Raw genomic sequence first — 14,616 nt, forward strand, 5'->3', positions numbered from 1 at the left:
GTAGATAATAAAATAAAAATAAATAATATTTTTATTACTAAATAGATAGTAGTAAATACCTACTAATAAATAGCAATGCGTTACGCCTGCATATCACCAATACTTTTTCATTTGAACGATTTTTTCATTTAGAAGGTATAAAACTATTGGGATTATGGAAAACTCATATCTAGTGATGTTTTTTTAAACGGCGGACATTTATAGTGCTTAAAATTTATGTGCACTCTATCATGGTAAGCATAGAATATATTAAGGTCATGAATTTTAGTAATGGCGTTGAATTTACCAAATTTAAAACTAAACTTTCAACAATGTAAACCCATAACAATAACAAAAAATCGATATTTTTTGTTATTGTTATGGGTTTTTCTTATACATACCATGAAATCGTTACAAGACAGCCAATTGGCACATACGTTGTAAATACAATATTTAACACTACCTGCATTAAGTTGACTTATTAAATTGTGCTTGTAATGCCGTAACGGCGGTGTTTGCCTTGAATTACTTATTAAATTTTAGTCGTTACAATGTTAGCGACCCCTGAAAATTGATAAAATTAGGGGAATTTCCTAAATTCGAGTAAAATTTGGACTATTATTTTCGTGGCACACTTCGTTAATAAACACTTCAAACAAGGTTTCTAAGTGTGATGGAACGTAAGGAATTTTTAAGGCATTGGTGGGCGCGGGGCGAGGGTGAAGGGGCAGCCGCCCGCCCAAAGCGAGCGGCAGTTGGCTTCAACCTCGTGGGCGCTCGCCCGCCCGGAGCCAGTTCCTCGCGCGCTGAACGTAAACATCGTTACTTTACGTATCAAGTCCGCGTCGCGATATTCGGTTTCCCTAAACCAAGTACTTTTAAGACTTTTTAAATTAATTGCATGGTTACTGACAAGTGGTTGTTATAGTTTGGGACGGTGTTAGTAGTGCGAAGATCGCCATGTGCGGCCGTGATGCGGCTGCAGCCGCCGGCTGATTGCATGCATATGCACATGTTATCCCGTGTATTGGTAAGTATCTATACTTTTATTTCATTTTAATTACTTTATGAGTAACTACTTTCTAGCCACTGCCACGTTGAAATAATGTTTCAAAAGTACAATAGGCTATTAAAAACACAATGAAAGTTTAATTTTGTTTTCTTTTTTTATGTTCAATTATACGTTGGTTGTCACGTTATAAATATGAAAAATAAGCTTACATTACTTAAATATCAGTTAAGTGTATGTCATATGGTACCTATATGATCAGTTTGGAGAATTCCAAAGTATACCAGATAATTATGGGAAAAATATTGTAGAGACCTTTTTAATTTGTTATTTTTAAGATCATTATATTAAGATCTTAATTCATATAATATAATATTAAATAGTAAACTAATGTTATCGTGTTTGGCTATATAATTTCACCCTTGAAAAATAACATAAACTGTTCAATACATACACAATTTCATGTACATATTGCGTAAATATTTATCTAATTTAAAAAATGGCGCCATGGCGCCGGCTTCATACTCATGTTCGAGAAATTGTTTGTACTTTTCTACATATTTGATTCAAGTTTGGTACAAAGAAATGTATGATTGAAGTATATGAATATATTGTGTAAAAATAGCACAGTAAGGGGCCATCCATTAATCACGTGATTTTTTTTGGCATTTTTTGACCCCCCCTCCCCCTTGGTGATACGTGGAGAGGTTTAAGACCAACCTTCCCCCCTCCCCCCTATATCACGTGTATTTTTTCGTACCTGCAAAGAATCTATTTTTTTTTTATAAAAAAATACTGGTATAAGTATCATCTAATTTTATTATGGAAAATTAAATACTACTATAATAACGTCCAGAGGTAGACAGAAAGGTTGCAGTTTGTTTTTGAGTGACATAAAAATAATGAATGAAATGCGAAAAAGTTTTTTGTACTAGTTCATGAACATTATTTAATGTACAATATTTTCGAACCACGGATTAGCAAGACTTTCTTCAACACCAATAAGCATCTTGCAAGTAAAAAAAAAATATATGTAACGCCGGTTTTCGGTTGAGTATCGCGCGCTTGCCGAAAAAATAAGTACACGTGATATATTACTTTACCCCCCCTCCCTCCTTGTGATATTTCGTGATTTTTTATGGACTCCCCCCCCCCTTTCGAGCCTCACATGATTATTGGACAGCCCCTAACCAATCCAAAAAAGTTATGACGGTCCGTATAAGTAGAGTTGGCTCTTCATTTTGAAGAAAGTTGTAAGTCTCGGAATATATATTATGGGATAAGTATTAACGCATTCACTAAAGTATCATACTCTTTTTTAACTTTTAATTAATAAAATACTTTACTGATAATTATTTCAAAAAGTTTAAATGCTTATTAATATTAACCTGTTCATTTTCATCCCACAATCTAAGCTACATAATCCAAAGTATGTTCTTTTATTTTAAATTTCAATTTGGAGAAAAACTATGAAAAATCATATATTTACTAATAGTTACGAGAATTAGAATTAAATGAATCACTTTATGGATAAAAACCGGAAAATTATCAATAAAATTAGCCATTGTACCAAATAATCAATTTGTTCTATGTACAAATTCTAATTCCATGACTAGTTGATTTAATTTTCCTGGAATACAATAACGTTGGAATCAACAACGAGAATGATCTACGAACGGGCTGAAATAACCTCGTTATTTTCGGTTTAACATCGCGAATGTATATAAAGATATGGTTTACGAGTTTAACTCACAATTTCACCGGAAAGAATACGGGCAACGTTCGACTAAATATTTACCTACGATAAAACGTGCCGTTAATTGTTATTGCATTAAACACGCGCCTTCAACACATTTCAGTTTTATGGTCTGACTTATAAAAAATTAATGTGCCTGCTTAATGAAGTACACAAGGATTAATCTTACATATATACCCTTTACAGCCTTCTTTATTGTCCTATAAAAAGATGATTGGAAGATCTGTAGGCATGGTAACTAGTTACAGAGCCGAATTTCTCAGAATCAGATTTTGTCTATTTTTGTATGGAAAGTTTTGAAAATCTGGTAGATATCAAATTACTCCCAATTGAAGAGATTATTACAAAGCGAGGAAGATTCATTGTTCTTAATTCTATTGAGTAGTCGTTCCTTATGATTTGCTCATTCATGTATAAGATCTGCAACTGTATAAATTAGTATGAAGTATTTAATATTTATCCTCTTTGGATTCTTAGTATTTCCGTATCTACTACTGTTGTCGGCTAACCGGCTATTCTACTTTATTTAAAGTCGTCATTTAGCCATGTGATACTTACCATCAAACCAAAATAGGATATATTTTATTTCTTTTTGGTGTAGGTAAATTAAATATAGGTTGCTACTTGCTACATTGAGAACTACTCGTAAGTCTTATTACGCTTATGTCTTATCGCAATCTTAAGTACCCTTTTTTTCTTAAAATATTCTAACATTTTTGGCCGAGAACTCACCACACTGATTTGATACGCAATCGTTTCCAGGTTCGGTCCTCGGCCAGACAGATAGGTATCTAAATGATTAATTTACACCTCTGTTCTGAGTTGTTTTAGCATTTGTCTTTGGCACCAACAACAGGAAAAGTCCTAGTGTTAAGCTTGTGTAGAAAGCGTTATTATTTATTATACAGGTATAAGCCTGAAATAAATTTGACGGTCTTACCTTCTACTCTAAACAGTACGAGTTGTACCCCCATTAATAATAATTACCGTCATTAATTGCTTTCTGTCCGACTTCTGACTAATAGAAACCTATTCCTTTTGGAAATTAGTAAAGTTAAACGTCTGTACATTCAAGTAAATGGCACTTAATTCAATTGGAATGTGGAGTCTTTAATTTGATTTCACTAACGATCTAAGTCGTGCGGAGTTCGTCTGAATAAACTACTTGTCTCACTATTCTCCATCGAAAACAACGTAACACGCAATCCTGCTATTGACTGAGAACATAATATCGTATTTCATTTTCACATAATGGAAGTAGCAAACTAATATTAAGCCTAGATATTAGGCAGATAGTGTCTCGCATAGACTGTAGATAATCCTTACTAATATTATAAATTTGAAAGTAACTCTGTCTGTGTCTGTCTGGATGTCTGTCTGGTTGTCTTCTTCACGCCCAAACCACTGAACCGGTTTTAATCAAATTTTGTACAAAGATAGTCTGAGACCCGAGAAAGGACATAGGATAATTTTTATCCCGAAAATCCCACGGAAACTGGGGATGGCGATCTAAGATCGATTAATCGGAGAATCGATCTTTTGGACCCAAAACATCGATTATTTTGATCGATATTAGTAAAGATGGACTCGTAAACTATTCATTTGATCAAGTGATGATCTTTAGCAAAGTTGATGGTACGAGTTTTCAGTTTTATGTAGATATGTTATATTATTTTCATTTAAACGCGGGCGAAGCCGCGGGCAAAAACTACTCCAAAATAAAATAGTCGATCGAATAGTCGATAGTATTTACATACTCGTACCTTGATCAAATATGTTGCTGCCTTTAAAGCAATGGCGAATTAGGGATTTTCATTTATGAGAGGGGCTTGTTATTTTAAGTTGCTATTAAGACCCAAAAAGGTCATAGATGTACATGATTTATGGGATAGGCTTGAGGACCTTAAAATTGAAATTTTCAATGTTACTTTAAGAAAACAAAATATATCCTGTATCGTATCGTATTCCTATCAGTGAGAAATATTTTTTAAAATTCCACCCTAAAGGGGGTAAAATTGGGGTTAAAAGTAAATTAGTGCCGGAGCTAGTGTATCTATAAAGAATAATATACTTACATTGTTAAGTAATTTTGACGCAAATATCTCGTTAAATTATATTGATTCTGACATAACTCCAATTTCAGTCTACAGAGATATCGACACACAGGTGGCTTGATTTTATTACATTACCTCGTGCCAGAGGGCAGAGTTCGTGATGAATTTCGAAAGCGTAAGTTTACATTGTGCTGTCTTGTATAACATTTGTTTTTTAACTATATTTCCACTATTAAATAATTTAAAAGAATCGTAAGCACGAATTCAAACTAAGTAGGTAAGTACTTACAAAACAAAATAATTTGGCTTTTGTTGAAGAAGTTCAGAAGTAATATGTATGTAAGAAATAAATATTAAATACCTCATTAAAAGATAACGTAATTTCTGGCAGTATTAAATATTAAAATACAATGATAACTGTTATATACCCACATATATCTATATATATGAGTATCCACGGGGCTCCATTTACCTGTACCTTGTGCGTGTGGGGCTTATTTTTTAGGCACAATCCTTTAATATTTTCGGGGTAAAAATTAACCCTTGTTATCCCTATTAAGTCTGTTGTCTTTGCGTTATATTCTCGTTATTAGTTACAATTAAATTTATTTATCTACAATAAATAATTTCTTAACTATATACCTGCCTCGTCGCTAAAGATAAATTGTAGATACATAATACAATTATCCACGAATTAAAACATGGATTCGTTATGAAACCACGTATAAGAAGTCCAATTACATTTTATAGCAAGAAAAAAAGAAAGAAAGAAAGAAACATTTATTTCGTAGTGGCACTACAAGACAATAATAAAAGAAATTATTAGATAGATGAGCAACTAAAAAAATACAAAAAAAAAACAATAGTAATAAAATAAAAGTGATATCACATTATAAACGACTTATATAGATGTAGTGCCCATAAACGAAATAGTACAGGACTTAATTTACGATATGCGACTACTAATATGCGTCCTTCCTCCGTGTTTTGCTGTAGATGTCTGTTTTGTTACACGCCCCTAATTAAATATCAGAATTATTTGGTAAGACGCAGCTCGGGGCACGGATGCGGTGTAATCAAGCAGGCTTTTTATTCCGGGGCGCTGTGACCGAGGTCTGATTGCCGTCCCTTTACACAATCAGCCTCCACGTCACGTGCTTATTTCTCTTATTTTGTTACAAATTCAGGATTTAGTCTGGTTACGCTATTTAATTATTGCGTGCCTACTTAATGAAAAGAACAGTTTGTATTTTCTTGCGTGTACATTGACTATAGATACCTATGCCTTAATATTGGAAGAAGAACAATGAAATATGTGCGAAAAAATAATATTTAAGAAAGGTACGAGTATGTTTTTCTTCGTTCACAAAAGATATTATATAAAAAAAATCTTACAAAATGAAATGTCCCACTCGCGCATAAACATATTAGTTTATTACTTGCTTATTTAAATTGAATTTTGTATTTTAATATTGACTCTACTCGTAATATTTGCCATTTTCAAATTTCATGTTTGTGAAATTTGAAAATGGCTTCTAATTTAGTAACTTCCATTCCATTTACCATACATATTTTATCATCTGCGGTTATTCCATCTTCTGATCCTGATTAATATATTTCATTCATTCCGTCGATCCAATTATTCAGAGAATCGGACCTTTATCACGCTTTTACGCGTAATAATTTATTGAAAACCTGACATCAATCATACCCTACGTCACTGCGAGGTACCAAACGAGACAAAAATTGTGTAATGTTGGTCACAAGCTGTAGCACAATTGATTACCTTTAAAAATACCCGTAGAAGTACTAAAATAGCAATGTACGAGGCTGACCGGAAATTGCACGAGCGTAGTTTTTAAGTAAACCTACGTATCGCTAATTGCTTACTGTGAGCGGATAAGTTAGTTCGTAGTTAGCCTTTTTCGTCCGTTTGAAAATTCTTTAAAAGCCTGCCATTACTTCATTCACTGATTGTGTATTGCTGATAAGCCGTAAACCATATAATACAAATTTCCGGTGGCGTCCCTGCCCGCGTTGCCGCGATAGCTTATCTTTTGAAAAACCTTTAGCAAATCTAATAGGAATACGAGTAAACCTCTGAAAATAAACAAGAACCTTTGTGCGTTCGTTGTGTATTTGTTCAAATGGATTTTGGTATAAAGTTTATCCAGTTTTAGGCACTTGACGCAAACACGAGAATGCTTTCGAGTCTTCTGAACCGGAGACAGCCGTTTTATTATGTATATTTTATTAATGGCTTTGGCGATAATAATTGGATAATCGTTATTCTAATTTGCTCTGAAAATGGATGAATAATTTGCGGATAAAATGGGATAAACAAATAAAACCGATTGTAACCAGTGTGACGTCACATTATTTGACGTCATCTATCGTCATAATAAAATTACGAGTACTTAGTAAAGTAACTTTAGGAACAAGAGTAACTTTTTTGAGAGCATCAATACGTGTCGTGAGAGATAAATTTCGATGTTAACACCTGTGACGTTTGCTATAAAATCAATATCATAAAGAAAATTAAATAATTACAGCGGGAGAACTTACATTGAAAAGCGTGGTTAAATCTAATGCCCATTAATATTAGATTATCCTGTATTAGATGGAATGAGTAAGCTATATTCTGCGGGTAATCTAGTTTATTATCCAATAAATTTAGATGTCATTCATTATTTTAATAATACCGTTAATGACAAGCGATGATACGTAACAATACAGACGAATTTTGCATTAATTGCATTGCATATATGAAAAAATGTTATCATTTACGAGTACCTACGGTATACTATACGGTATACAATACAATTCAATAAAAAGTAATGGAAGATAAACAGATTTAAAGGAGGTAATACAATGTGTGTTTCGAAGCATATTATTATATGGTAACTTTGCCCTCATAATAAATACATTTATGTACTAACTACCAACGAATTTAAAGTTACAAACGGGTTCATATCGTATAATTATCATGATCCGTAAAATATATCTCCTACCAGAAGTTACAGTAAGGAAGTCTACAAAATTAAGGTGGTAAAGATTGCAATATTATAAAAAATACCCAAACTTGCTGCCTGGGGCCACAAATTTAGTTTCAAAGCTCTTCCTATATGTAATACACGTTATATAGAAGAATAAAGCGGATTTTGCCGCCCCTCAACTGTGCCAACACCTCTGCCCCCGGCACCCTACCCATCAGGTTCTTTACTATTCCTGTAGCATTATTAATAACAATACCTCCTGTTATTATTATGCTGCTATAATATTATTATAATGCTACTACTTATTTATAACAATTATAACTATTTAATTCAGAAATTTCTAATTTCTAAAAAATTTTGTATTCAGACCCTAGTTCTCCCCATAATAGAATATGCTGATGTGTGCTACACTGACTTAAATGAGGATCTTCTCAATAAGCTAGAACGTCTTATCAACTATTATATACGTTTCATTCATTCTGTCTACGTAAATTCGACCACATTTCCTCTTATCGTCGCCAACTTAAATGGCTTCCAATTCGTGAGCGTAGACAGTCTCGTGTACTAAACTCTCTCTTTTCTATTCTTTTCGATCCAGGTTGTCCGGAATACCTGAATTGTAAATTCAGGTATTCCGGTTATAGATATATTTTACGGATCATGATAATTATACGATATGAACCCGTTTGTAACTTTAAATTCGTTGGTAGTTAGTACATAAATGTATTTATTATGAGGGCAAAGTTACCACATAATAATATCCTTCGAAACACACATTGTATTACCTCCTTTAACTCTGTTTATCTTCCATTACTTTTTATTGAATTGTACTGTATACCGTATAGTATACCGTAGGTACTCGTAAATGATAACATTTATTTCATACATAAAATGCAATTAGTACAAAATTTGTCCGTTTTCGATCCAGGTTGTCCGGAATACCTGAATTGTAAATTCAGGTATTCCGGACAACCTGGATCGAAAGAATTAAATTCAGGTATCTCTCGGATTCCCATGAGCGGCAGCTCCGTTCCTCAGCTTCTCTTGCCCTTGCTTTTCCATTACACCGCTCTTGGTTTATATCAAACTCTTTCACGCTCCAGTCCATCCGTTTTTGGAACTCTCTCCCTGAGGCTATCAGAAGGATGTAATCCAGGACTTCTTTTAAAAAAGGAGTGCATGGTCACTACAGGAATCAACTCTTGTATTAATTTTTCTAGTCTTTCCTTCTTATTTATATCTGTGTATGTATTTTAGAACCTTACGTCACTTTTCCTCTTCCTTCTCGTATTTCTTCTTTCTCTTACATATTGTTTCTTATGCTATTATTTTATAACGTATTTTTTTTTCTTTTATTTTATTGTTGTACCGCTTTTATTAGTTTCTGCACAGCCCAAAGGTTGGCTGGGAGATAATGCTTTTAGCATTAAGCCCGCCTTTTGTTCCATAATTATGTTTTGGTTCAATAAAGTATAAATAAATAAAAACTAAGCATAGATTGTAGAGAAATTACGTTAATCATATAGGTTGCATATTCAGTCATTTAATTAATTTCTTTTTCCCGTTGTAACGAAATTAATTACCTTCTTTATCAACGAACTCTACTCATTTTACCGTAGAGTAATTAAATACATTATATTAATGAAAGACCTGCCCCCAATTCATTATCTACGTATACTACTTATTTAGATAGCACTTGTGTCATTTTGAGACGGTGTTGTAACTATACCTACTATTTTGCCGTGTAAGTGTAAGGAAGTTGTAAAGTGCGTATTCCTACATGATCCAGGAAACTAGTGTGGGTCTTAATAAATATATACTGTAACAGTAACACACAAACACGTAGTCCAACTGATTCATCCATGCATTGATCTATGAGCAACCCCAGATGGAGTTAGAGGTCGGCCACAGAGGCACTGCTACTCGTGAGGACTAAATTAGAATTCCTCGGATCAGTATCTCTCCCTTACCAAACCTTTCAAGCTAGAACACTGTTTAACGCTGCCACCGGTGCTGCCTCTACAGTGAAACAATTTAAATTTCATGAAGCAAGAACTAATGCTGCATAAGCTTCTGTAGCTCGTAGCTTCTCTATATATAAATTTACTAACATTAATGCTTTTCAATTTCTGCCTCTTACGCGCTATACCTATCTCAGGATTTCAGTACCTACTTACTTACTTATTTTAATGGTGCCTACATTCGGAAAATTGAACTAACAAGGTGAAGTAGGCAGAGTATATACTGTGCCTATACAATAAGAATAAGAATGTTAAATATTGGTTTAATTACTATAATAGGATACATTTAACCTTACTTACCTTCTAAAACATACCTAAAGAAAAAGATACTATACACCAGAGCCTTGAATAATACGTACAAAAGTATTGAAAAAATATTGAAACAAACAACAATGAACCTCTTCATAAGGTATCAAAAAACAATTCTTAAAATATAGAACAAACAATCTTTAAGTTACAAATCAATGTGCACGGAATATACTTTATTTTAAATCCAAAACTAACAATGAAATTACCGTGAGAAAATTGGTGTTACCACGCGAGAATCAAAGTATCTTTCCTCCTGGTTATTGTTATCGATCTTACGAACTGTTAAAGTACCAACATATAAATACATATATAGAGTCTCCATTAGTACAGCCAGCTCCAAAAGTAGATGAACATATTAAGGCTCCAAAAATACCTATACACACAAGCGTTCAAATGAAGCCGAACACAATTAACACCATACAGAAGAACGTCATACAGTTTTAAAAGTAGATGAACACTACGGTGTCAAAAGTAGCTGAACAAAGACATTTTGTATATTATTTGTATATTGTATAGCTATTTTGTATATATTAGTGTTCATCTACTTTTGACACTTTATGATGTTCATCTAATTATAATGCTCGGGGTGTTCAACTCCCGTCGTAATTACCAGATGTTGTGGGAGTAGCGAACTCTCCCCAAGGCAGAGCCCGATTGGGGCATCGCGCTTGGAGGACTCCAGTTGTGTACCGTCGGAGATCCCGGAGTTCTCCAACAAGCGCTGAAGTCGGACACCTTGGGGGGTTTAGTGCGCTAAGAATCCCCACATAACCCTGCGTCGCTCCCATGGCACCGGGTACCTTCTGAAGGTGAAGGTTTCCCCCTCGTAAACAATTGAACTATTTATGAACGCTTAGGTGGATAGGTATTTTTGAAATCTTCATCTGCTCATTTACTTCTGAAGCTGACTGTACCTCAAAATCCCCATTGCTCTAAGATCATTCAACTGAAATTAAGATAACTGATTCGTGTTTTGATAATAATGCCACTTGACGTTCGGGACGTTAATTACATACTTACTTACGATGTCAGACACGCCATTGAAAAATGTTGTATTTGACTTTTAACTGCGGACTTAGTTTTCAAGAATATTAAATAGTCTTAGGGCTACAGCAGACATCTTATTTTTAGCATCGGCGGTCGCTTAATTCGTATTTTTCAGACTCTAGATGCAGCAATCGCTCACTTTTGGGCGCCGGTCGCTTAATCGCGCGTCTTCGATATCGCGACGAAACGCAGCGAGTCGCCAAAACGCTACGCAGTTAATCAACCGCCAAAACATTAATCGTCAGTCTACTGCGGCTGTTATAGATTAGTGTGGCTGTTTACTGTTACATGAGACCTTTGTATACTCGATGCAGCGATACGGAAAATATGATAATACAGTCGCTTAAACGCGCGTTTTCAATACCGCGACGAAACGCAGCAAGTCGCCAAAACGTTGCGTAGTTAATCAATCGCTAAAACATTAATCGCCAGTCTTCTGCGGCTGTTATAGATTAGTGTGGCTGTTTATTGTTACTTGAGTTAGTACATTGCAAGAGTGATGTTCTCTTGGGTTTTTTACGCATTAGCAAAATTAATTGTGTGTTATGGCTTGTGTCATGATTCTTGTTTCTGCCACAACATATTGTTGCCCTGTTAACTATTTTATATAATGGATATGTTAAGTGACTTTTTAATTACAGAAATAGCAACGTCGTTTGCTATTTCTGTGATTAAAAAAGGTATCTAAAGGTGCAGCAGGTATCTCAGATCCGTTGTTGCTATCCTTAAGGACTTAGTTAAAACGCCTTGTATGGGTTTATATCCCACACCCTATTCCTACCTTTACAGCTTAGGAGCCTTTTTCCTCCCGTATAAGTTCCACCCGCACTCATATTCCACCTATACCTACTAAATTGAATAAGAATCGAGTAGAACATAACAAATATTATATTTCTATATATCATTTTGGTCTTTCTAGATGGAACGTGTTTCTATATTTTTGACATTAACGTTTCGATATACAGACAGCATAGATTAGTAGAGATAACTCACTCCTAACAAGAAAATGTAACCAGTTTTGAGAATTGAAATAGTTACGTAAAAAATATTTGCCACGTCTCCGTGCTAAAATGTCCCTAAAATGTTTAAAATAATTATTTATTTATTATGTAAATTACGCAGTATTAGTTATTTATTCGTAAATTTTCTCTAAAAATGTTTTTACTTGTCAAGAATTAAAAAAAGAACTTACTAATAAGCCGTTTGTGGCTTCATTCAATTTCAAGGCGGCGAAGTATCTTTACTTATCTATGACAGACAGATAAATATACCTACTGACGGAAATATACCTATCTGTTTATCGAGACATATCATATCTGTTGTATATTCGCATACATTCTTAAAACTTATTTCGACATTCTACACCAAGTGAGAAAAGTTATGGCAAAGTTTGTTTAAGGAAAAAGATTATTTCATTGAAACTCGACATTCGATCTACATATTAAAAGCACCAAGTCCGTTGGTTTCGAAGTTCCATTCCTTTTGAAGTGAGAAACTTTTACTAAAAAATACAACCCTCTTCAAACTTATGGAACCACTGCAAAGAAAGATACCTTTATTATAAAATCTTCTTCTATATAATATACAATATGTATATGTAGGTAGCTATGAGTTTTAAGTAATTTAAATACTTCTCCTCATTACATTTTTTTAATATTGGCCCAAAATTTACGTTACATTCTTATAAAGATTGAATTTGTTTGTAAAGTGACGTGGGGATGATATAAAAAAAAAACTAGTTGTTTTAAGCTTAATAATATACCTACATACAATGTTAACACTAAGTAGTCTATCCTTTGTCTTTGAAGTCCTCCTCCAACTTTCATTGTATCTTAAATATTTAATATAATACACGAAACTACACTGAAGTAAACACCTTCGTATACCTAGTACCTACCTAATGCATATATCTATACTAATATTATAAAGAGGAAAGCTTTGTTTGTTTGTTTGATTGTAATGAATAGGCTCAAAAACTACTGGACCGATTTTAAAAATTCTTTCACCATTCGATAGCTACATTATCCAAGAGTAACATAGACTATATTTTGTATGAAATATATTTGATAAATAGATTTTGAGGCGGTACAAAGTTTGCCGGGTCAGCTAGTCCGAAATAATGTTGAAATCGATATTTAAAACGATAGAGTCATTTATAGAAAAATGAAGGAGGCCTTACTACTACTTTCAGGGCTTAATAACTAATTAAATGATCCACTTTGTACTTAAAGTTAAGTAATATTTTTTAAAATATTAAATTCATAACTAAATAACGTGGTATTGATAATAATAATAATTTTGATACTTTTGTTTAATTAACATCGAATTAAACAATAATTAACCAATTAAACTTTAATATGTAGTTACAAAGTAATAAACGAGGCTGTATAAATAAATTTAACATTAAAATCGGCCCACAAACATTTCCTCTTCCTATGGGTGAATATGAAAACGGATATGAAGCGAATCTCGGAGCACATTCTTCTTACCTATCTAAAACCTGCTGAATGGATTTCAAAATTGAAAATGGAAAAGCATAGTGCCCATTACGAATATTCCAATCGACAGTATTAGCACTTCGATATCCGATTCCAAAGACATTTAAATTCTAATGATGACAATTGAATCGATTTTATAACACACAATCGAACGACCTTAGCACGGTACATTTACAGTACTTTTGAAGAGTAATTACTATATATATGAAATTTTATGTAATAAAATAAAGTATAAACTAAAAAAGGACTTATTTACAAAATATACAAGAAAACTATAAATAAAATAAGCCATCTAAAATTGCCGTGTGAGGCATGGTTCCCAAAACGCTGGCGGCGTTTCCTTGCTGCACGGCAAGACTCAATCTTTGTGCAAAATAGCCGCCAGCTTTTTGGTCACTGGAAGCAGTGACAAGTTTAATTAAAAGTATTAAAAGTAATTAAATTAAATAGAATTAATTAAATTAATAGAAGAGTAATTAAAAATATATTTACGGAATTCTTTCAATAGAAGATATTGTAGGGCTAACAAAAGCGTATCATTGTATCGGCGCAGTTATGCGCCCTGTTAGAACGTATGAAATTGTTACATTATTTTTAGAGCGGGCTGCACTCAGCTGGGTGAAGCTCAGTTTAACGTCGAATTGAATCATAAAGCAACATTGACGTCAATGTTCTGCTTTATACCTACAAACACTTTCATTCCGAAACGCTAGCGAAAGTATACTGTAAACATGAATATTAACGGTGTATCACATAATATGATGATGAAGTAGGCCCCATAATAAATTGGAAACCATTTGTTACAGTAATAAAATCGCATACTAGTAATCAGTATCTAAAGATGAGAACTCATGGAGTGTTTTTTTCTGCTTCCGCGCGCGAAAACTTAATAAATAGCTGTTTCATTACAAATTTCAGCAAGAGGTCGCAGTAATATGCGTTTTCGT

General features: G+C 33.6%; 1 protein-coding gene across 3 annotated transcripts in view; it reads left to right on the forward strand.

Moving 5' to 3' along the window:
• The first annotated feature begins 733 nt into the window (after nt 1-733).
• Nucleotides 734-14,616, forward strand: part of rdgA (retinal degeneration A) — a 219,286-nt gene continuing 205,403 nt past the window's right edge. For all 3 annotated transcript variants that reach the window (XM_073085826.1, XM_073085828.1, XM_073085829.1), the window contains exon 1: nt 734-1,009. The gene's annotated coding sequence lies outside the window, so the exon portion shown is untranslated. The remainder of the gene's footprint in view (nt 1,010-14,616) is intronic.

The sequence above is a fragment of the Epargyreus clarus genome, unplaced genomic scaffold (genome assembly GCF_041222505.1).
Source record: "Epargyreus clarus isolate Ecla_fem2 unplaced genomic scaffold, WU_Ecla_fem_2.2 ptg000023l, whole genome shotgun sequence".
In the NCBI taxonomy this organism is placed as follows: Eukaryota; Metazoa; Arthropoda; class Insecta; order Lepidoptera; family Hesperiidae; genus Epargyreus; species Epargyreus clarus.